General features: G+C 25.7%; 1 protein-coding gene and 1 non-coding gene across 6 annotated transcripts in view; both read right to left on the bottom strand.

Annotated features, from left to right (window-relative positions):
- LOC113551856 overlaps window positions 1-23,920 on the bottom strand; it is an 88,445-nt gene that overhangs the window by 62,786 nt on the left and 1,739 nt on the right. For 3 of the 5 annotated variants that reach the window (XM_026954400.1, XM_026954395.1, XM_026954401.1), the window contains exon 1: window positions 10,547-10,810. The gene's annotated coding sequence lies outside the window, so the exon portion shown is untranslated. Of the gene's footprint in view, window positions 1-10,546; window positions 10,811-18,804; window positions 18,911-18,988; window positions 19,073-23,920 lie in introns of those variants that run through there. The other 2 variants (XM_026954398.1, XM_026954397.1) reach the window with 2 other exon arrangements.
- Trnas-aga lies at window positions 21,545-21,626 on the bottom strand. The gene has a single exon. It is a non-coding gene; the product is annotated as a tRNA-Ser (tRNA).

The raw sequence follows: 23,920 nt of genomic DNA, 5'->3' as shown, positions 1-23,920 counted from the left end.
CCGGTTGCGCACGTTGACTCATTGTCATCGTCCTCCTCTTCCTCATCCGCTCATCAAATCGCACTATCAATAATAGACGATTTTATCCACTGCACTACTACAAAGGTTTTAAATTTATCACACAGAGAATTTTTTTGTGGGTCACCGTCTCCTTAAAATTTGAAAATTGGTTTTATATGATGTAACCTCAGCCATATTTTCCGTTCAAAAAAGTTACATTAATCTGTTTCAAGTTTTAATTATTTACGGACTGTTAAAATATTTTAATTAGCTAGTAATTAATTATTTTTTATTTTTTATTATTAATAATGTTTACTGATTAACGCGATAGTCAAATAACCATCCGATATAATATAGTATTATAGTATACACCTTTGTTTCTCATATAGTACGCACATGTACATATACATATATTTCTATCGTCATGATCTGCAGCCTCTACCACGGCTCCCGAACTCCTATATGATATAATATTATATACCTATTATATGAACGATACGAATGATACGATATATGTCTATTATAACAGTATTGGAACAAATAACTAATAATTTATCAAAATAAAGATTAAGATAGTTATAGTTACAGTTCTATATTATAATATTGGCGCACAGTAGGTGTTTCAACGATAATATCCGAATTTTCAGAAGAAAATAGATGAATATAATATTATGCACGCATACGTCACGGTGTCACACTACAATGACATAAATAAATAATATCGTTATTGCAAATTTTTTTTGAACGCCCCTTCGCACCAGAGTTAATATTTTCTACACTCGTTATCGCGATCAAAATATCATTACATAACTTTCAACAATATATACACAAAGCTTATAATATACAGCTCATAGACACTTACACGCGCGTATAGGGTGTAAGTGTACATGATGAATATTTTTACGATGCCAGTGTCAAGGTTATGCGGGGGACGGGTACACGTCGGCAATGATAATAATGTATACGAGGGATATTTTATTATTATTATTATTATATAATATTGTAAAATAATAATAATATATTGTTGGAGGCGCGTGCGACACCTACGACGACGACGGTCTACGTATAATGACTGTATATTATTATATTATTGTATGAGTACTGCACGGCGAACACTTCAGAGAAAGCGTATATCCTACATTAACTATAAGGTGCACCGTAGCAGTATAGAATTGTAATAATACGGAGATTATTATTATTGTTATTGTTATTATTTAAATGAAATATAATATATTAATATTATTATGTACACGCCACAGATGTTTACGCACGTACTATCCATTGTCTCGAGACAAATTTTTTTTGTCATTATTTCTATTTATTTATTTTTATATTAAGTGGGTTATAAATTATAACAACGTCCCCGAGAGAATATCGCACGGACAACCACAGCGTGTTGCGAAACGATCGACGGCGGACAAGGGAGATAAAATTCCAGACGACATTTTTATAATATGTATTATACGTACGAATATAATAATATATAGTATAATATGATCGGTGCAGTAATGGCTACGTACACAGCAGACGATCTGGTGAACTACACATTACTCCTGGACGAAATTACAATATAAAAGTCATCAGGCCGTTCGGTGATGCGATAATTTATAACACAGAACGATAACACGTTATACAGCTATAAGACGCATAATCGGCACTCGTTACGATGTGGATCGCGTGAACTGCACCGTTAAAATGGTAATTTGGACGATGGTAATATGCGTAGAGGTGTAGAAACAAAAAAATCGTGAGACCTTGGATTATGAAATAGAAAAGTTAATAGGTATAATAGGGATCGAAAGAAAAAGCGGAAATAAAAACAACTTTTATGCATATACAACTTTCTTTAAGAAATAGCCGTGAGGCAAACCAAATAAATTCCAGTCAACTTGAAAATTTGCATGCATAATATTTTAATATAATATAATATGATATGCATGATATTATGATATTGTCGGATCAATTACACTATCAAGCAAAATTCTTTAAATAACCATACAAAAAAAAAAATAAAAACCAATTTATTTGTTTAAACTTGATTTTAAGTCATAAAAACATTTATAAATACTATACGAGTTAAAAGAGTTGAATTAATAAATCTCAAAAATAATAAAACAAACTATTATGGAGAAACAATATTTCAACTTCCTTATGAATTATTCATGTATTTTTACTTTCGTGTTTTTTTGAAAATTGAATTATATTAGATGTGATGTATGTAGACATGAATTATGGTAGAGAAAATGAAAAGTATAAATAAGGAAATATAATTAAATTAAAAGCCTTCTATTTTCTTTCAGTAAACTATTAAACATTGTATAGAGTGAAATGGTTTTAAAATGGTAGACGTGTAGATATTTAAATAATTGTTTTTCAAGCCCCCGAATCCCAAGGCAATATAACATAGTCCATAAATGACTTTCATAAATTTAACGTGAATATTAAATTTAAATTGTATAATGGAAAAATAAGAAGATAATTATTTATTGACCATATATAATACTGATTTATAAGTCATTGTAGTTGAAGTAAAAATATTCTTACACTTCATAAATTTAGCTTCCGGTAGCTATAAGTGTATATTATATTTATTGATTTTGTAACACAATTCATCGTTTCAATCTACAAAAATGTTTAGACTTATGTTAAAACTACCCTGATTAATTTTCCTTTCTGAATATTTTGAATGTACACGTCGTTTTATTTCATTTTGTACTACATGATATTAAAATAATATCGTTGACGTATTATAATCACGTCTTGTGGCGTTGAATCAATTACTAAACGCTATATACTTAAAAACCTTAATTAACTATTTTTATAACTAAAAACAACGTTACTGCAACAAAATATTAAAATATATCCTCTTAATAATCTTAGACACATAATCTTTGTAATAGAATATATATATATATATATCTTTTATAATCTTTGTTATTATAATATTATACGCTTTTGAATTCAGTCGTAGGTACCTACGACTTATATAGCTATATAATGTAGTATATATATTACATTAACATTATATCTGTATGTCGGTATTAATTCTCGAAAAACGTTTCGTTTGACTATACTAAATTAAAATAACGTTTACGTGTGTTTACAATATTACTGCGATATCCATATTACCATTACGATTTTATCACGACTCGCCAGCTGGACGTTAAATTATTAATCTCCCGTGTTTTACCACGAAATCACACCACTACCGGTGCAGCCGCGGGCTACCGCCCATCCCCAGCTATGCCTATTCGACCGGGTGTGCACTTGAGTGGTGACCATTCATATATTACCTTAGGACGTATATACACATATTATGATTACCATGGGAAATGAGTATGTTGCAAGGTCACCAAGGACCAGATGTTGTGTAACGATATTTTCGGCTATTAACCCGATTTCAAATTAACAAATAAGCCACGCGAACACCCATATACTTCATAATATATTTCCTTACATATCCTCTTATCCTATACTCACCGCCCGTCACCCGAAGCCTATATCTTGTGCACTGTATGGTCTTTTTTTCTTTCATGTTATTTATTTATATTATATATACGCGCGGTAAACACTTTCGGGCGCGTACATAATCGATTTGACTCGGGATGACCATCGACCGTATCTTTGCCGCTGCATCGTGGACAAATATGATAGTAGCTGCAGGTACATCAACTATCGTCTTCATATTAATAATAATAATAATAGTTATAATCATATAATATAATTCAACCATTTGGAATATTGACGGGAACAACAGACTCGGTAAGAAGGGGGAACAGGCAAGATTTATTGTCGTCCAAAGTCTATTATTCCTCCTGCGCGCCATAACCATCTCGAAGTGAATACTCAAACGGGTATAGACTATAGAGTGATCATTGTCCTCGAAAAATATGTATTGATTCGATTTATACATACATTTTATTTGTCCGTAATATAATATGAATGTCTATTTATATTGTGTGTGAGTGCAACTATGCATATTAGACAATATTCCTACAAAAGTTTTCTTTGCTTTTAACTTATTGAAAGTACAAACATCTTAAGACATAATTATAATAATTATTATAGTTATCGCAAACGTTTAATAAATTATAAAAATCAGATGTTTAAATTAACATCGAAAGACAGATGGAAATACAATGAACATCCGTGTATTTTTATTTTTTTATGAGTGATTTATATCATAATTTATTATATGCTTCATATTATTAAAAATATTAAATATATTTACTATGTATTATCTACGTATAATATACGATAAATTTAACTGCATTCGATTAGAATCGAAAATTCAAAAGAAATACCCGGCACTATAGATAAATAAAATAGTTCTATGATAACATGTCTTAGTCTTTATTATCTGCGTAATCTTATTAATCTATGTTATTAAATAATATAATAATGTATGAATATGGTAACGTAAACGTGCATTAAAGTTTCAGTTATCAGAACATTGTTATTACAATACGGTGTACATGTCAGAATTTTAACGCGTGTTTACGTGAACAACCTCATGTTAAAATATATCATGGTGATCCATTAATCCAATTTAAATTGATGCATATATATATGTATAAAAATGGATAATCAATTTTCTATTCACATTTGATGATTATAATATACAGGTACCAAAAAAAAACCCATATTTTGATATATTATGTGTGTACCTATACTACCTATACTACCTATACTATACCCATACTATAATATGCATATGGAACAGATCGATGACTATAATAACGGTTCTAAATCTAAAAATGATTTTCAATGTGAAAGAAAAATAGATCATAAGCTAAACATAAGTTGATTACGGTAAGCATATAACAATAATTCTTAATGCACAAGAAACTTAAAGATATATTACTATCTTTAGACTTATTTTGTATTATTTTCTATACCTACGTTAAATACATAGAATTATTCAAATCTTAGTACAAAATAAAGCCATAAAAAATGTACTTTTTATGTATATTATTCTTAAGTATAGATAGATAGATATTTTTTAAATTTATATCAAATATATTTTATAATATACAATCAAGTTACCAATTTTCTTCAAATATCTCTGTATACAAAGAGACGATTTTGTAATCTATGCGATGTCTGTTCTAAGTGTCAAATGTGTCGGAACATTGTAATATCGCTAATATCTATGTTCGGCCAAATGAATGTATTAAAAAAAAAAAAAAATAAATAAATAACGATACCTTTCAAAGACATCGTAACAAATATATTGACCCAAGTCAATTAAATATTATATACATGACATAAAATTCTATTAGATATTAGATGATCCAGATGGTATCACAGTAGCAAACCCGCAGCTTGGTAATTTTTTTTTATCTTTCGCTTCTTTCAGTCTGTACCTTTATGCGAAGAGGTGATAATATTATTATACCGCAGTATTAAGGAACCCATATAATATTATGGACGATGCGCGGATTTTTAACTTCAGAATTCGTGCGCTACACGGAGCATAATTAAAAAGGCGGAGATGGAGATTATGAGTGGAAAAACCGCTAGCAAGGGGACGACTTAGTATAATCGTCAAAGACTATATAGGTATAGATGCGTATGGACGGTATTATATATTATGTACGTATCTGAGATGTGTGTGCCTGGTGTCAATGACTGATAATACACACACATACACACACACACTCGCACGTACACACTACACTCATACACAGTACCTTTGAAATATTAAAAGAAATAGAATAAGAACAAATTCTCTGGACCCGAAAAGCCGTTTTAAAGAAACCGACGGGAGATTTGTATTATATGTTTTTTGTTTTGCATGTATAACATGTATTGTATAACATAAGGGAGTACTCTACATAACTCTTTTCATTGAATCCGATTTCATTGTTTCGTAAGAGAAAAAAAAATGTTTATTGTCGCCATTAAACGCAACAAGTAATTACTTTTCGTGCCTTGGGCCGTTTTTCATCGAACAAAAAAAAAAGAGTAGTATCTACATGTGAGAGTACCTATAGATACAGCTTACTCCGAGAATAAAAAAAAAATATTTATATTAAACACGTTATACTGTATCTATATGTTATACGCTATATAGTTTAATTCCACTGCTAAACATTTCAAGGGCTACTCTGAAATACTGTGAGAGAATAATAAATAAAAGAAACGTTGTATTAATTTAATAAATAAAATTAATCCAGCCATTTATACATAGATTAGGTTTGGACACTTACGGCGTATAACGTATAACAGAACATATACATTTAAAGCCTAGGTCATTGTGGACATCAATGTCAAAATATTTAATTGTTAACGATGAGATATAATACTGAAATATTAATTTAATTGTAGATTTTTGATATTCTTTGGAGCCCAAGCCAGCTTTATATTATGAAATAAATTATTTTTGGATAAGCTAATAACTAATAAGTAACAACAAATGATGAATAATATATTTATTATTTATAAATTTACAAATCTGTGTGTTGCTCAAGCGTTGTGATTAAATCATATTTTGTAATTATTTCAATAATCAAGAAAAAAACTTTTTTTATTCCCTTAATAATTTTAGTTTTAGGGTATTTTGAAAACAATTACTTAAGTGTTTAAGTTGTATAATAATAGTTTAAAGATGAATTTAATCAGTAAAAAAGATTTACTTTTATTTACTATAATATTTATATTATGGTAGAAAACTAGATTATAGATTTAAATGTTTCAATATTTTTAATGTACACACATCTATAGGTACAATAAATATATGAAAATAATTAAATCATTATAGTATAAGTTGTTAAAAAATAAATTATTATTCTGTAAATTAAATTCTCAATTCTATTATTCAATAAGCACATACCAATATACCATTAAAAATCACAGTAAAATTGTTTATTTATTTTTAATGATTTTTCTGTTTGATGCCTTTTCAGAGAGTTATAACTCTGTATGATTAAATAATAATATAATGCGTTTAGTGATGTGAACGTATAAATATCTCAGATATATTAAAATCTTAATAAAACAAATGTCTTCATACTGTAGATAATTAAATCGCAATAAGCATTAACCTTTCGCAGTTCATGCACTGCATATACCTTCCAATAATAAATTAATATAAGCGTCTCAACAATAAACAATAAATGTTTGTAAAAATAAAATAAAATTCATATAGAATGGTACAAAATATAATAAACAATATACCGAAGTAAAATAAAAAAACCTTAGTAAATTGCAAACTTAAAATGATAATTTTGTTCTTGGAAATATATACACCTATTAACTTACAAATACCTACAAAATGAATGTCATTATACGAAATTGGAATTTAAATTAATGTTGTAGTAAATTACTCCATGCCTATTATTATTAAATACGATTTCGATTATTTTTTCATGTTAATAATATTTTCAAATATTTAGTTTTATTTTATAACACAATTTTTAATGAATACAAATATTTTTTTTAAATCACTTAGAACCATATAATAAATACAAAAGTTTACTCTATAAAGTATTTTATATTTTCTATTATTACTAACTAAAACAAATAATTAGAGTACTTAAAAAATATTTTATAAATCGCAGTAATTTAAGTGTTAGACAATAAACAAGATTTAGATAATTATAAAAAGAAATTATACATTTTCTATGAATTTTGAATACATAAAGGAATTTTGGGACACACAATAATCTACAAAAGACAGTCCAATGACCATACTAAGAAACTGTCAATACTTATTTTAAACCTATTGAAATTATTATTATTATTTATTGTAACTACATGAATTTGATTTTTTTCTAGATACTATATTGTGTTGTTAATCCCAGTACCCGGAAATAACATTGTAAAATATTATGAAAAATAATAATTCATAATAATAATCAGTGTTTAAGGGTTATTGGTACATTATGGTCTCCTATTGTTGGTCAGGTAAAAATAAGGACAAGGATTTAAAATCTGAGAACAAAAAAATAACAACATAATGTCTTCAGAGCACATATCGATTCGTGAGTTCATTTATCCCCCGACCTACAGCGAGAACAATGTCCAGACCGTATTTCTCTCCCCTCGCCACCCCCCTGGCGTTCGGTATTATATTATCTATTCGTAAAATCTCTTAGTGGACCTGCTTCTTCTCGGTGCCATCATGAATGTCTCTTGATTTATGGGACGACCTCCGGCCAATGCGAGTATTGTCATGAACATTATACACATACCTTTTGCACATATGAACACACATATATACACACTGGTAGTTGTCAAGTTAAAAAAAAATTACTCGATATTAACCATACTGAATTGAATCCACAATTATTATTACCTAATAACTAATAATGTATTAAACATATAATACTTATTATTAGGGTTTGGATGTTTATGCACTAAAAAATGTAATGTATGCACTTATGCATTAAAAAACAATTAAATATACATTAAAAAAAAAAGAAATGGGGACAACAAAAATATAATAAATATATAGAGACAAATTTAAATATTAATAAACGAATTGGGTCGGTAATATTTTTATGTACTCATTATATTGATTATTGTACATTACATTTTTTAATTCTCTTATTTATTTTATAAAATTAAATTAAATATAAAAAAATACATTTTAAAAAGAGTTGCATTGAATAATTATTGTTTGTTTTAAATGTTTCATTGTAAATCTTCGTCTATTTGGTGCTAATGCGTTTTTGAATTTATTAGAAGAAAAATCTATAACACGAAGCTCGCAGTCATGGCTAAATATATTGAATTCTCAACAATAAATAAGTGATAATTTGTAAAATACTTTGTAAAAATACAGATAAACTTATATCAGATTCAATTAATAAAATATAAAATTACGTTATTTTTGAACATTTTGCATCAAAAACTGTTAAATATGTGCTTAAAAACAAAAAAACACAAATTATGCATGTATAAATGAAAAATGTTAAAATATGCAATTATATGTAAATAAAAATTTTGATATTTTGAATATATATATCATGAAATACATTTCTATACAATAATGGAAACTATTGAACAACCTAAAAAAAATATGGAAAATCAATAACATTCTTAGGACCCTACTTATTATTTATAATTATAAATTTAAAAGTATAATTATATCTGTAAATGGTCATCATTTCTTATTTGAGTACCTATTTAAGTAACCTATATACCTAATATCATCTATATAAATTATCTAAAATACATTCTACTCAGTTTGAATATTCCAATATTTTAAAATATCGGTAATATTTCTGTTATGTACTATAAAATATCCGATAACAATATACTTTGACCTTCATTCGTCAAAATGTATAGATATTTGGGTCGTTTAGCTGAATTACGTTAGTTACCATAAGAAATTTAACTTTGTAACGCTGAAGGGACTAGCAAATCAATTTGGTGCACAATTCAATTTTAATACTTATTCAATATAACATTGTAAGTAAGTAATCCGTTCATACATAATGTAACCGCGGGAGAGACTTTAACGCAGTGATAATACACGGAGGAGGTTGACGACCGGTACTAAAGAATATATTTAAATTTTTTTAATAAAAAAGTCATAAATATACAATTTTACGAATTAAAGAACTCATAAGGAAACTAATGTATCATATTATTACTACCAATTAACTAAAAATCAACAAAATAACAAATTAAAATACAAAGTACTGACAACGATAAGTAAAAATAAAAAAATAAATATGTCTTTAATCAACTTTTAGGGAGAAAAAAACATATTAAGATATACTTTACTTTGAAGAATTATCACATTATTATTATTAGTAAAATATCCTTAGTTTGAATATTATTTTTATATATACTGAATTTTATAATAAAAATATAGTTATTATACATTTTAATACTAAATGTATGTACTATTTATACTAAACAATATTTTATTTAAAGATAGTTTATAGAATTGTTAAAATTAGAATCCATAAAAGCTTAAATAGAAAAAATAATATAAACTATTTTAGTTAAAATATAAGATTTTTTTAATAACTTCTTTCATTAATGAAAATATGTAACAACTACATTTTTGTATAAGTCACTTTAACCCTTAAATTAATTTGTATTAGTACGTAGAATTTTTTTCTTCATATAAAATCAAGAAAATAATGAAAAAATAATAAATACAAAACAAAATGGACAATTATAATCATACAAAGATTTGTTTAAAATTTTTATACATGAAAATAAAAAATGTTTAAGAAGAGTCACAATCGGCTTATCGCCACCCAACACTAGATTGTGCTCGGTCACGCTCTAATTTTGCCAGTAAAACGCATACAAAATTAATTCCAAAAACAAAACAAATAAAAAATTTAATTCTACCCGAATAAAATAATTGTTGACCAATAAAACGATTATTGCCTATCTTAACAATCGAAAATAATAACAGAGCTTATTCAATGTAATTATTTTTAGGTCGAATTAATTGTGAATTAACATAATTTTACTGAGTTAAGTTAAATTTAAATTAAACAACCCGTTAATAGTTCATGATTTAGCATTCATTATTAATTTTATTAAAGTGTTATAAAAATAATAAATCTGAACTTACGATTAAATATGTGATTAATTGTCCTAAGTAGATAATATTATATATTATTATGTTTCGTCAATCGACAACTTCGCCTCTTGTCCTGCGTTTTCTTATTCATGTATTTAAAAAAAAGTTAAATAAAAAACTCATAAACCAGTGACACAAAAAATTACGACTATACAAAAGAAATATATAAAGTTATTGAACACGATTCGGCGAAGCACGTGCAATTGGTGTACGAGAGAACAAGTGGTGGTGGTTGACACGCGGCGCGCGTGTGAGTGGGCCGACGCGCAAGAATATACTGACCCGACTGCTGGCGCGCTGTGTTCGTTTTGTACCTTTAGTTGTGGCTTACTACAGTTTCCCCGATGACTCTCGTGACTCAAGAGGAGTACTAGTTTTCATTGGACAGTTGTCTCGATAAAAAAAAACGTGGTTTAAGATAAATGTAGTTTTAAAAAATATTTTTTTTTATTTCTGTACTTAAATCATACCCTTTCATGAAATAAATATTTTTGATGGTTTTACTAGAATATTTAATCTTATTTTTGTACTCACGAGTGTTAACAATACCGCTTGTAATAGCTGAATATTATAATACTTGGGTATTTCTCATATTCCCGTTATTAATAATATTTAAGATTATATTTTTCTCGGTTATGGATTGTATATCATACAATTCAACTCTTTTGGATAATTTAAATCATAAAGTATTTTCTTGCGGGTAGTTGAATTAAAATTGAATTTTAACATATACTAGAAAGATGATTTTATAAAATATGTTTATATTTAATAAACAGATAACACAACAATTATTTTTTATTTTAATAGTTATATACAATCTATAATACATTATATTTTTTACAAAAAGCATAGTTTTTCACTATAAAATAGTGTAATTATACTATTTTAGTAAAATGCAAAATAAATTACATGTATCTACCTATTTCTATACTATATTTTTCATCTATTGGTTAATTATTTATTGATAATTTAAACAATTTTATCCATAAAAATTAAAAACACTAATACCTATTCAATTTCAACTTTTTTTTCGAACGCAGATTTATATACAACAACTACTACCTACCTATTATATTATGTGCATTCGAAGATTATTTTTTCGCCCTTTTTTCAAAAACATTATGCGCATCGTGATTTGACATCTTTCATACCCATATTTTTCATAACAATAAAGCCAAAATCAGATAACAACCTAAAGAAATTTAATCCATTCTTCTATCAACATTCTTGATAATATGTGTATTTACCCAAATAAAAGTGTCTTAGAATTGAAACGAAATAATGTCCTGACCAAAATAAATTATAAGTATGTATATGTCTAACTGTTGACAATAAAATAAGTTGAAAAGGACACAATATATAATAAATAAACAGTATTTTTTAATTTAAAATAATATATATTCCGATTTTAAACATTTCGTTAATTTAACGCAATGTACTATAAGACAGACTAATATAAATGCTAATATTAAAAAAGTGTAACATGGATTATCTTGATATCTTGTCATATCACAGATCCTAAGCCTAAATTAAATCTTCAAAATGTTCAAATAAATACTACTATATAATACCAACTATAAAACTTTTAGTTTCAGGTAAAACGCTTTTAATAAAATAAAATCAAAAAATCTTTGTATGAAAATACTAGATAGGACTCACACTAACCACTGTAGAACCATAAACAAACAAATTTACTAAGCGAAAATAATAAATTATTTACTACCACATTTAGTTATTATTTAAAAAACAAAAAAAAACATTTATCGTTATTGAATTCATCTTTAAAATGTATATAAAAAAATTACTTGTTTAAAATATATAAGTATATATAAGAATATAAGATTATACATAGCACAACGCCGTAACAACTTAAAAGTTGTGTACTTTTATTATCTTATAAAATAATGTGAAATATTTATGAATAATATATATATATATATAAGATATTAAACCTTAGAACTATCACTAAATCAAGCGTCTCGCATTTTTTTAAATGTTTTATGATTTGTAATTTGTATTCAACGTTTGATTTTGATTCATAGTATATTTATAGTCAAATGTTATTTATCAGTAGTTTATCATATTTAGACAATAAAAACTAGTATATTATTTATTTTAATAAATTTAAAAATAATACAAACTTCATTTTTTTTTAATCTTTAAAATGTTAAATATCAATATAAAGAAATTCAGAATAATTAAAAATTTAAAATAATTATAATTTGATTATTCTTATAAAACATGATTATTATTTTTTTTAATTTTAATCATTAAAGAAATCCATAATGATGTTTACAGTTATATAATATGCAAAATACAACTTATAAATTTTAACTATTCGCCTATTCACGAATGTTCATATGTTAATCTATAGAAAACGCCGTGTTAAATAATTTTTTTATAAATTTGAAATATTTCTAGCAATACTGATTTGTATGATTATTGAGGAAATTATTAACAAAAAAATAATGTTGAGATTCCCTGAGATTCTACATTTTGATATCTCTAGGTAATTTAAACTTTTTATAATGGATATTGATGTTAAAATTAATTCAAAATTTCAATTTTGCGTAATAAATGATATATCAATAAATTAATCAACAAAATCGTATAGACTTAGTTTTTGAATAATAAAATAATATAAATTGTAATCAAAATTTATCATTAAAGTTTTCTCAAATCTTCTTACCACAATAAAAATAACATTTAATATTACATTTATTATTATATGTATAATATATACATTATTCAAACTGCATGTCTGCTGTCTACAATGTTTACATATTAGTTAAGTATATTATACTCATATACCCATAATATAATATAACAATCTATACTAATATTATTTTACTTGTTTTTTTTAAATTATTACTTTTCTTATGTACTTTTTTTTTTTTTGTAAAACTATAATGTGATATTGGCAAAATAAACTTATTATTATTATTATAAAGAGAAAATATTTGACTGTTTATTTGTATTGAATAGGCTTCGAAACTACAGGATCGATTTAAATGAAATTTGATACATAGATAGTTTAGACACTGAGAAAGAACATAAGCTATTTTTTAATATTAAAAAAGGGCTGTAAAAGGTTGAAATAGGGGATGGTATATATTATTTATTAAAAAAAAAAACAAAAAAACATCTAAAGTAATTAGACATATTTTTAATATCCTAGCAACCACATAGAAGAAATAACAAACAATTATTAAACAATTAAAAATACATGTATCTATTGCTATATAAAAAACCCTTTTACCCCTTACAGGTCGAATTTTGAAAAATCCTTTCTTAATACGCTCCTACATTGCTTAAGGAACCTTTGTACAAAATTTCAAGTCTCCAGACCCAGCGGTTCGGTCGAGGCGTTGATTAGTGAATTACTAAATAGATAAAAAAAAAAAAAGAAAGTAAATAGATTACTTTAGAATCCAGGGGTGGCAAAATTTTTTAATAAACTTCTAATTGCAGTTCTTTAAGCACTTCGATAAAATTATAAGCTGATGGATGTGAAATTTATAGTGTAACGGGTACAATATTGTATCAGGTAATACAATTTATGTTTGCGCTTTTATCCCACTAATAAAGTAAAAAAGCGCTACACAAATTTATGCTCTTGGTTATTTATCGAAAAAAAAATAGAAAAATTGCATTTTTGGGTTTCACCGAATTCAACATTGTTAAAAACAATAATTACAATTGTTATCGTCTTAAAAATCATATACTTAATTTCATTATGAATACATTTTTTTAATTTTCCTTAGCAAACTTTAAATTATTTTAAACCTATAGAAGTTTTGTCGGTATTGAACAGAAAATAATAATAAGCTACCACGCATTTTACGTCATTATCCCACTTTAAATCTATTATGTTATATTATTTAGTATTTATCTGAATTCGTTAATTCAATGACAAGTAAAAACAATATAAACTAATACCATATTATATTTTTATAAACGAAAAGTCAAACATTATAATTAACATTTGATTGGTATATCTACATAGAGTTTGATATGTGACATACCACTTCACTCGGAAGTATACTTTAAAATAAATAATATAATTGCTCTTAAATTAAATATGATAATATGAATAAAATAAAGTATATTTGTATCATTTTATCATGAACTACTTAGGAAATAATTATCTACATTTATTTATTAAACTAAAATGTAATGGTAAATAAATTACAACGATAAATTAAATAAATAGTATTAATAAAAAAATTAATAAGTTGTTTTTGTTAAATTTTTAAAAAATATTTCATTCTAACTTAAAAGCTGAAAATATGAGAAATTAAAACATTAATATTTTATTACTTTATTTTAAAATACTTGATTACGTATAATAAATATTTGTTTTTTGAAGTATATATAATACATTTAAAAATAATTTATATTGCATTATGACTTAAATAATTACCAGTTCAAGCGAAATAGTAATATCTAAACTAGGTAGATTGGAATTTAAAAATAAAAAATACGTTTAAATATTTTATTGTCTTATTAAATAATTATGTTGCATTCCACATTCTCAATCGTTTCGAAATTCTAGTATACAAGTATGCATGTAGGTATGATAATATATCTCATTCATTTCATATAATAACTATTCGAATTTTTTCACACGTTCTCGCGTAAAAAATTTCACTTATGTTCATTAAATTATAACAAATATAAAGTTTCCCTAGGTTAGGTGATTATAATTTAATACATATTATAGGCCGTCATCAATAAGACTATACGATTTATGGGATAGGTTTTAAACCCACATTTACAGTTAGCCCATTGTTTATTTATATACCTACGTAAACGCTCATAAGAATACCGATAATCGTGCAGCTAACGGTAGGTAGATAATATATGTTTTTCTGGGGCGGGAGAATATGTCTCACCCCGATTAAATAGGAAGGTATAAGTTATTTGTATTTTTTATATACTTTACAGAGAACCCATTCATATAATCACCTCAATGGTTTAAATATTTATTAAACAGTATAAAATATTATAATAAGTGTAATAATTTTGGGAGATTTAAAAATGGTAACGGGAAAACAAAAATATGACTGTACATGACACGACGTATCTGGGCTACATACCTAATTATTTAACCTTAACATATTTTTTGAGGATTATAAAATTGTTGTGTAACAATAATCGAATAAATACTAACATTCATATATTTTTATAGTTGGTATAGTCTATTCAATGTGATAACAAACAGTAGAATTATTTAAAAAATGATTACGTTTTTTGTCACACACATTTTGTCAACGATTTTTGACATACCATATTTATGCATATAATACTTGTGTGTACTATTTTCGTGGAGTTTGTGTAGGTATTATTTAAATTTAAATTTTAAATGTTAAAATAAGAATACGAGTAACAATATTAAAAATTGTATAGGTAAAGAAGAACAAAAAAAAAATTATTTATTTTTTGGGTGAAACACGATGGTGGGAACTTTACCTTTTTCACAACAGGACTGAAGACTACCATTATGTGACAAAAATAATTGTTTTATACCCATAATATCACATGATAAGGACAAAATTTAGTGTATAATTGCCAAATTGTGTAGTGCATCTGGTATGCAGATTTTCAATTTTATAATCGGTTTATCATCCGAAGGTCTTATGAATAGCAACTTCAAAATTTAATAATATCAAATATATAAATGTAATATCATTATGGTTACATATAAAACTTTTTCATTGTATTGTTATAAAGAAGAAACAAACATTTTATTTAAATATTAATTTTCTAGAAAAAAAATTTTTTTTTAATTATATAGATATTTGTTTTAGAAAATTGTGTTAAATTATTTTAGTTTATAGTTTTAGTTTTTTTTTGTTAACAGAAATTGTGTATCACCGATTTTGTTGGTATTCTAAAAAACCCATAAAATTGTAATACGAAAATGTTTTTCATTAAAATATAAGTTCGAAAAATAGTAAACTTGTTATAATTAGATCAATGATAGTTTTTAATCGGTACCATTGATTAAGAACACATTTGAATTGTATGTGAATACTAGGTAGTATAGTGACGTAGCCAAAGAGAGAACGAGGAGGGTGTATTCTCTTGAAATTTGAAAAAATTTAAAAATACTTTCACAGTGTACCGTGAATGACGTATTACATAACCCGATATTTAAATTGTAATTTATATAAAGATTGTCTAATATATTAAATACTCACGTCATCAATATACCGTCTGGTATAAATATTTATGATAAACGTATAAGATACGTTAGTTAGAACGTATAGTTAAGATTCTCCTATATAATAATAAATTATCAAACTCTTACCCCAAAAAAATCTTCGCGAGCCACAGAGATATTTACAAAAATCTGATTAATCCTACTAATGCTATAAGTATTTTGTTCATTTAGTAAATAGAATATGTTTGTATAAAATCTATAGGTACGTATATCTATAGATTGTCTTTATGTTATCTGATATAATTAAAATTTGTATTGAAATTCACTAGATAATAAACTTTTTTTTATAAATAACTATGATAGTTTAGTTTTGTAGGTACTATACAAATCTTCGAGTATTTTTTTCAAATTATAATATGTAAAATTAGATCCAGTAGCTAGTCCACTATTCACTAGTAATATTAATATAGTGATTAGTCTCTACTACATCAAGTGAACGTCTTGAGAAATCATACGTGTACAATGTACTATATAATGTATACCCATCTGTGGCCAATGGCTATGTTGCTATGTATATTCAAAATAATATTGTTTGTCAAGTTTCCCATGAAAAATTCAAACTCACTTTTCTCTTTTCGACCATTATATTTTTATCCCAGTAATAGTTATGACTAATTTCATATTTTACCAAAACTTTAAATAATTAAGAAACCATATTTCATAAAAAAATTTTTAAATGTATAAAACACATTAAGTCATAAACTGTATGCATTATTTTTAAATACCTGTTAATAATATAAGTTTATAGTACAAAACAGGATCGGTTCATTTTATAAACCCTAGGTACAGAAATGTAAACAAATTTACTCTAAAATAAGTACTTCAATCACTAAGCTATAAAACCAGGAAATTAGTATATTAAGCAAATATAGAAAATAAACGGTTAGATAATACGTATATAAATAAATCTTCGTAGTAGTTCGGTACGTCGAATACTTATAGAGTTATAGCCTATAGATACTATAATTTAATTTTTAAAAAATTACACAGTCGAAGTTTAAAAGTAAATATCAGCTTCAGTTAATTATAAATTGATATAGACTATTATAATTGAATACAATATTTACTATTGTCTACTTCAATAATGCGGTATTACCTTAAAAACCAAAATTATATCAGTTCTAAAAATAATCCATCACTTATTATAATATAAGTACTCAAAGCTATTACCATATATTATATTAAAAGTTATTAGAAAAACGGACGAATTTAAAGTATAGAATGAACTGTTGACCATGACCAATGAATTGACTCCCAATATAATTTTCAACGAGTGATTCTCAAAATATAAAATTTGAAAAGGAGCACACGACTTTAATATTTTTAGTGACATAGTGCCGGACAACTGCTTAAAATTATCTAATTGTTAATCCAATTAACGATCATAGCCATCGTCGTATTCATACCATTTAACTACCTATATACATATAAGAGATTTCACTGATATCATTAAACACGGTACTCTCAATTCGTCAAATTGTTGTATTCAAATTCAATAAATTTGCAAATGTTAAGTACATCAAACACAATATACTCCAAGCTCAAGCTTTAGTACGAAAGAAAAAACAGACAAGAAGTGCGTAATATTTTACAAGTAGTGAATACAAAAATATATGATGGTAAACAATTTTTACAAACGAATGATGCGAAAAAGGGAACTTATTCTTTATTACAGAAGGAATTTTAAAGTTGCTTAGTAAGTCTGCTAAAATATATAAAATACATAATTCTTAATTTTATTTTACGCATCCAAATATTTACAATTTCATGGGTGTATTGGTAATGGTAATAGTATTCAAACGGACACTGAAATTATTTTAAAAAACAAACTAATCTAATCCAACTAAATAACATTACAACAGTGCAGGTCAGTAAATATTTGTATTTTAAATTATTTCAATGTATGGTTGAATTTATTTTCAAACAATTTTGATAACTAATAGTTTTTAAAAAAAAAACTTAAGGGAACCAACTCAATGCATAAACCTTAGAAGCTAATGCAATACGTAAAAATATCAATTACCTGAGTTTGAGAGCCAATTCAATAGATCCAATACTGTTTATGGTTGATATTTGGAAATTTTTAATTTCTGCACTTACCGTTATCAATATTATAATCCATATAGTGTCTAAAAACAAAACAAAATTGATAAGTGATTAATTGATAATCAAGATATTGAAAACATTCAACATTATTTATTATTTACATATAGATATAACGGGGGCGTTGAACTTATTGACAAAAAAAGCGGCTAAAAACTAATAATAAGCTGCTACGTATTTATAATAATTGAAACAGTCGTGACAATAAATTAACAATATCACGTACTATATTTTTACACTTTATTTGAGTCAATCTTTGTTTGAGATTTTATAATATGTATTGTAATTTCTTGTCGCACTATTTTAATATAGGTACAGCGATTTAATATTGACAGCGTACTGCAACTACTACTACTATACGTCCGCATACAATTGGTCTAAGTACATGTACTTGACTTATAGACGTTTGTATCCTTACAATTGTATGACTCAAGTCGTTGATCACTGATCTCCACAGCGTTCGGCATATTTGGTATCTGACTCATTCTAAGTGCAGCTGGCACTGGTAAAAGCGGCTTTGGATAGTGATAGAATACGTGAGTGGGTGAATACTGAATCAAACAATAGAATGTACTATACATTTCCATAAATGTTACTATAAAGTGGATACGAGATTTTTTCCCTTAGTTCTACATCTAACACATTTATATATTTATGATACAAGTGTATAATAAATCAACATTTATCAGTACATATCAAACTAGGTTTTGAACTTTAATATAAAATTAAATATAAGAAGATATATTTTCTTAAAGGTATGATTGAAAATCCATACAATATTCTGCCTTATTACCCCTCATTTAAACCACATGAACTAACAAATTATATAATAAATTGTATACATTCACTTGACTTCAATGATTATTAAGTTTACTCAACAATACTAAATGCGGTTACTTAAACAATTGTATACAAACTTTTTAACAATTTAAACGATTTTATTAACTGAGTAACAAATATTATAATTCTATAAGAGGTATATTAAAAGTATTTATAGTCATATTATATAGTTAATAATATAATGACGTGTAGTCATTATGTATTAATTATTTAAATAATATATATACAAATTTCTTAAACCTAAATGTACGTAGAAAAGCTGTACAAATAAGTAACAATGTATACGGGTTGTTTCATATAATTATTTAAAATTAATTATTACAATAAAATAAATACATTGATTAATAGGTACCTAACTTATTAGATTATTATATTAAAGTTAATCCTTGTATTAAATGTTCATTTTCCACGTATAGTGAAACTTGTTTCAATAGTATATAGGTATAATGATTTTGTAATATGACTAATAATTGTATTCTTTAATATTTAATGAAATACAATTAATATTATCGTTTTATCGTCCTAAACTAAAATGGCAATACTACTGGTTATTTGTATGTACAGAGTAGTAGGTACCTACCAACCTGCAGACGTTTTTGATGGGGTTAACGACCCGAATAGGTCGTCAATCCATTTAAATGTAGCGTAATACGGTTAGTTATAAAACAAATTTCAATAGATACATATTATATTGTATGTACCTATGTGTGTAGCAATGAATATTCCTGACCTGGGGCCTAGTTAATCGAATTGCGGCGGCGAATCAGCAATCGCATATAAATCATATTATAATTTCGACTGGTCCCACTGTGCATGTCGGCCTAGAGGTGTTATTGGTAAACTTGAATGCTAATAATAAAACCTAGGTGGCTGGGTACCTACATATAATAATAATAAGTACCTATATAACATTTGATCAGTCTTTTTTGTATGACATTGTTATAACTACCATTGTATTCTTGTAGTATTACAACCGTGTGTCCATGCAATATAATAATATATATAAAGAGCAATATAGTAGATGCACATTATATTATATTATATAATAACTAATAATACATACTATAACAGACAATTTTAAATAATTAATATAATATTATGAAATCCTACAAAGTCAACGCATTTTTATAACTATGTATATTTTTTAAACACATAATTTGATGAGCTATTATAATGATAATGAAATTTTATTGATTTATAAGTTAGAAGTGATAAGTAACTGGTATTCATAAACTACAATAGATACATAATATACATTTTTGTAGGTACAGAGTTCACACAAATATATGGTGTATGTGTATCAATTATTCTATGTATAGAATAATTTATAACTTTGAGGGGCTTTGCGAGCTTCACAATATTGTAGTATTTGTGCCGATGTATATGACCATTGACCAATTATAAATATTATATTCAGTGCGATTTGTGTTTGACTTCTGCACACTACCACTATGGCACTATTTATCGCTTTGCAACTATATTAGATGAAATTCAACATTGCATAATATACTTATTTAGATAATCGTAATTCTAACTTTTATCCTTATATGTTTGTAAATTATCTCACTAATATATTTTGATTTTTAATGAAAAATAATATTTTTGATCTCGTAATTAACGCAGCAGGTTAAATAAATATACCTAAATTCTAATTTATTTAGAATAAGAAATTTATAAAAAAAAATAGGTACTCATAAATAAGCATACACACTAAGATTAGGTATGGACATTAAAAACCGATTAATTAATTATTAAGGAATCACATATAAAACAATACTTGACTTAATAAATACAATTTCAAGAGAAATTTAAAATTAAATCGCAGTCGGTAGGATTCGAACCTACGCTCCCAGAGGGAATCTGATTTCTAGTCAGACGCCTTAACCGCTCGGCCACGACTGCTTGTTTAATTCAATAATAAATAAGTAAATAAAATTATAATAACATATAATACAAAATACCTAATATATTTTTAGCAGTATTCGCTGTGTTGGGACTCTTTTTCATTCCTTATCCCTATTGCGAAAAAGAACGGTAGTGATTCCGTTCCTTTAATTTATTTTTTCTATCTGAATGATATTTTTTGTGGACAATACATTTTTCAACTACTAATTTAGTTAATTCTTTTAAAATAATTAACTAATTTTTCAATGCAATACTTTTTCTAAAAAATAATTTGAATACGATTGATCTTTGAATATATCAACTTTGAATTTTTGGTCATTTACAATTATATTCAATGCTAAGCTACATAATGAAATAAACTAACAAAGAGTGAAGGAAAAATGAAAATTTTTAGGGAACCCCGATATTTAATAAAATTAATTTGGTGTATTTGTTAACATTTAAAAAATGTTCAGCGTTGACTTAAAATTTTCATTGAATAGTTATTTTGTCAATTTTTGATAAAGTAAGATTAAAACAATTAAAAATTATAATAAAACTAAAATTTTAGTTCGTGTTCCTCAGATATAAAAACTTTTTCCGTTCTTCATTAGCCGTTCCTTCCCAACACTGATTTTCAGTATCCCCTACGACGTGGTTCAAGGGCTGCTCCATTAACTTGGTTATAAGAGGAATGGTGGTGTGAATCATAATATTTCAAATATTGGTAATGATACTAATAGTATATTCTATATAGTTTATTTATACTTCATGGTATATACCTATATATACACTTGTACGTATCTAAAATAACCGATGGTATAATATGTATTTTTTTATTATTTTGCTTATAATAAAATACAATTTTTTAGAAATAAGGCTTTAAAGGATGGGGTGCGACTCCTAGTCATCCCCCTTAAGCTGCTTCTGAACTAGTAAACGGACATTTTGTCCCTGCCGTTTCATTCCCATTAAAACATTGGATTTATGGACGTTTCATTTCTGATAAATATTAAGACGGGATTTTGTCTTCAGGGTATTTTAATTATAAAACTTTAATTATATTCAGATTTTTAAATCATTATTTGTATTAATTTTTACAAGTTGATTCAATTCCATTAATTCATTAAAAATTAACATATTAATTTTTAATATTTAAATGACAATAATAATAAAAAAATAATTAATGTGCCAAAAACAACTAGTTCTATAAGAAAAATAAAATAAAAAAAAACCTTTGTACAGAATTTAAATATAATAAAGATGAAAACGTTGTAAGCTATTTAAAACAGTCAGTTATTTTATGAATAAATGTATTAGTTTTGTTAATTATTTTCCAATTGTCTGCGAAAAAAAGAAAATATTTATATATTATAGTATTATACCAGTTTTCAACAAATCGATTTTATCCTTTTGTGGTAATTCAATACATTGGATAAACGTAAAGATTCGAAATTTTTATTAAATATTCAAATTAAGACTTATAGACATACACATGATATCATTTTCAAAATATTGTTAGCTCTTTTTGTTCTACTTATATAAATATATTTAAAACTTTATTTAGTTGCTTTTCGATTTATGTTGATAAACCTAATTTTGTAAAAAATATAGACAATTTAATACAAGGTCGGTCTTATATTATAAGCTGTTTAAAATTATAAAATAATAATAATATAGTATTATAATTTATAGTACTTTTTCGTCGACTTTTAAAGTCAGTCAATATGGTAATACTTCAGAACTTTACAATTTAGTTTTTAAAACTTTTTAAAGGTAAAAAAGTTACCTCTGCTTCACATTATAAATTAAAGCTACATCGAACTAGTCCACATGTTTTTGAAATAGCGAAACCAACTATTCATCAAATAATAACTGACCTAACTAAACCTAACCTAACTGGTTTAAAATAATGTATTGTTGTCCACATAACATAATAGTCATAATATAAATATACTTATATTGATTAATGTAGTGATTATAAATGTAATTATTCTTTACTATGCTTGTATATATAATATATAATGCAAATTAAATTCAACTAAAAAGCAAATGCTTTTCTCAATGTTATAATATTAAATAACACGCTAAAGAATGCCAGTCCTGTAATAATTTCTTATAGGTACTATATTTATTAATCAATTAAATATTAATATATATTAGGTGCTTTTTATACTTGTATAATAATAGGGGTACATTACAGTATCTGCAGAGTGCACGGTAACAAAAAATATAATCGCTAACAAAAAAATGTGTCATTGCAAATTTTCTTTTTAAATTTCATGTTAAAACCTTATCCTAAATTTTCAATG

The sequence above is a fragment of the Rhopalosiphum maidis genome, chromosome 2 (genome assembly GCF_003676215.2).
Source record: "Rhopalosiphum maidis isolate BTI-1 chromosome 2, ASM367621v3, whole genome shotgun sequence".
NCBI lineage: Eukaryota > Metazoa > Arthropoda > Insecta > Hemiptera > Aphididae > Rhopalosiphum > Rhopalosiphum maidis.
Note: the sequence above shows the minus strand (reverse complement) of the source record. Positions and strands in the feature narration are given on the sequence as shown.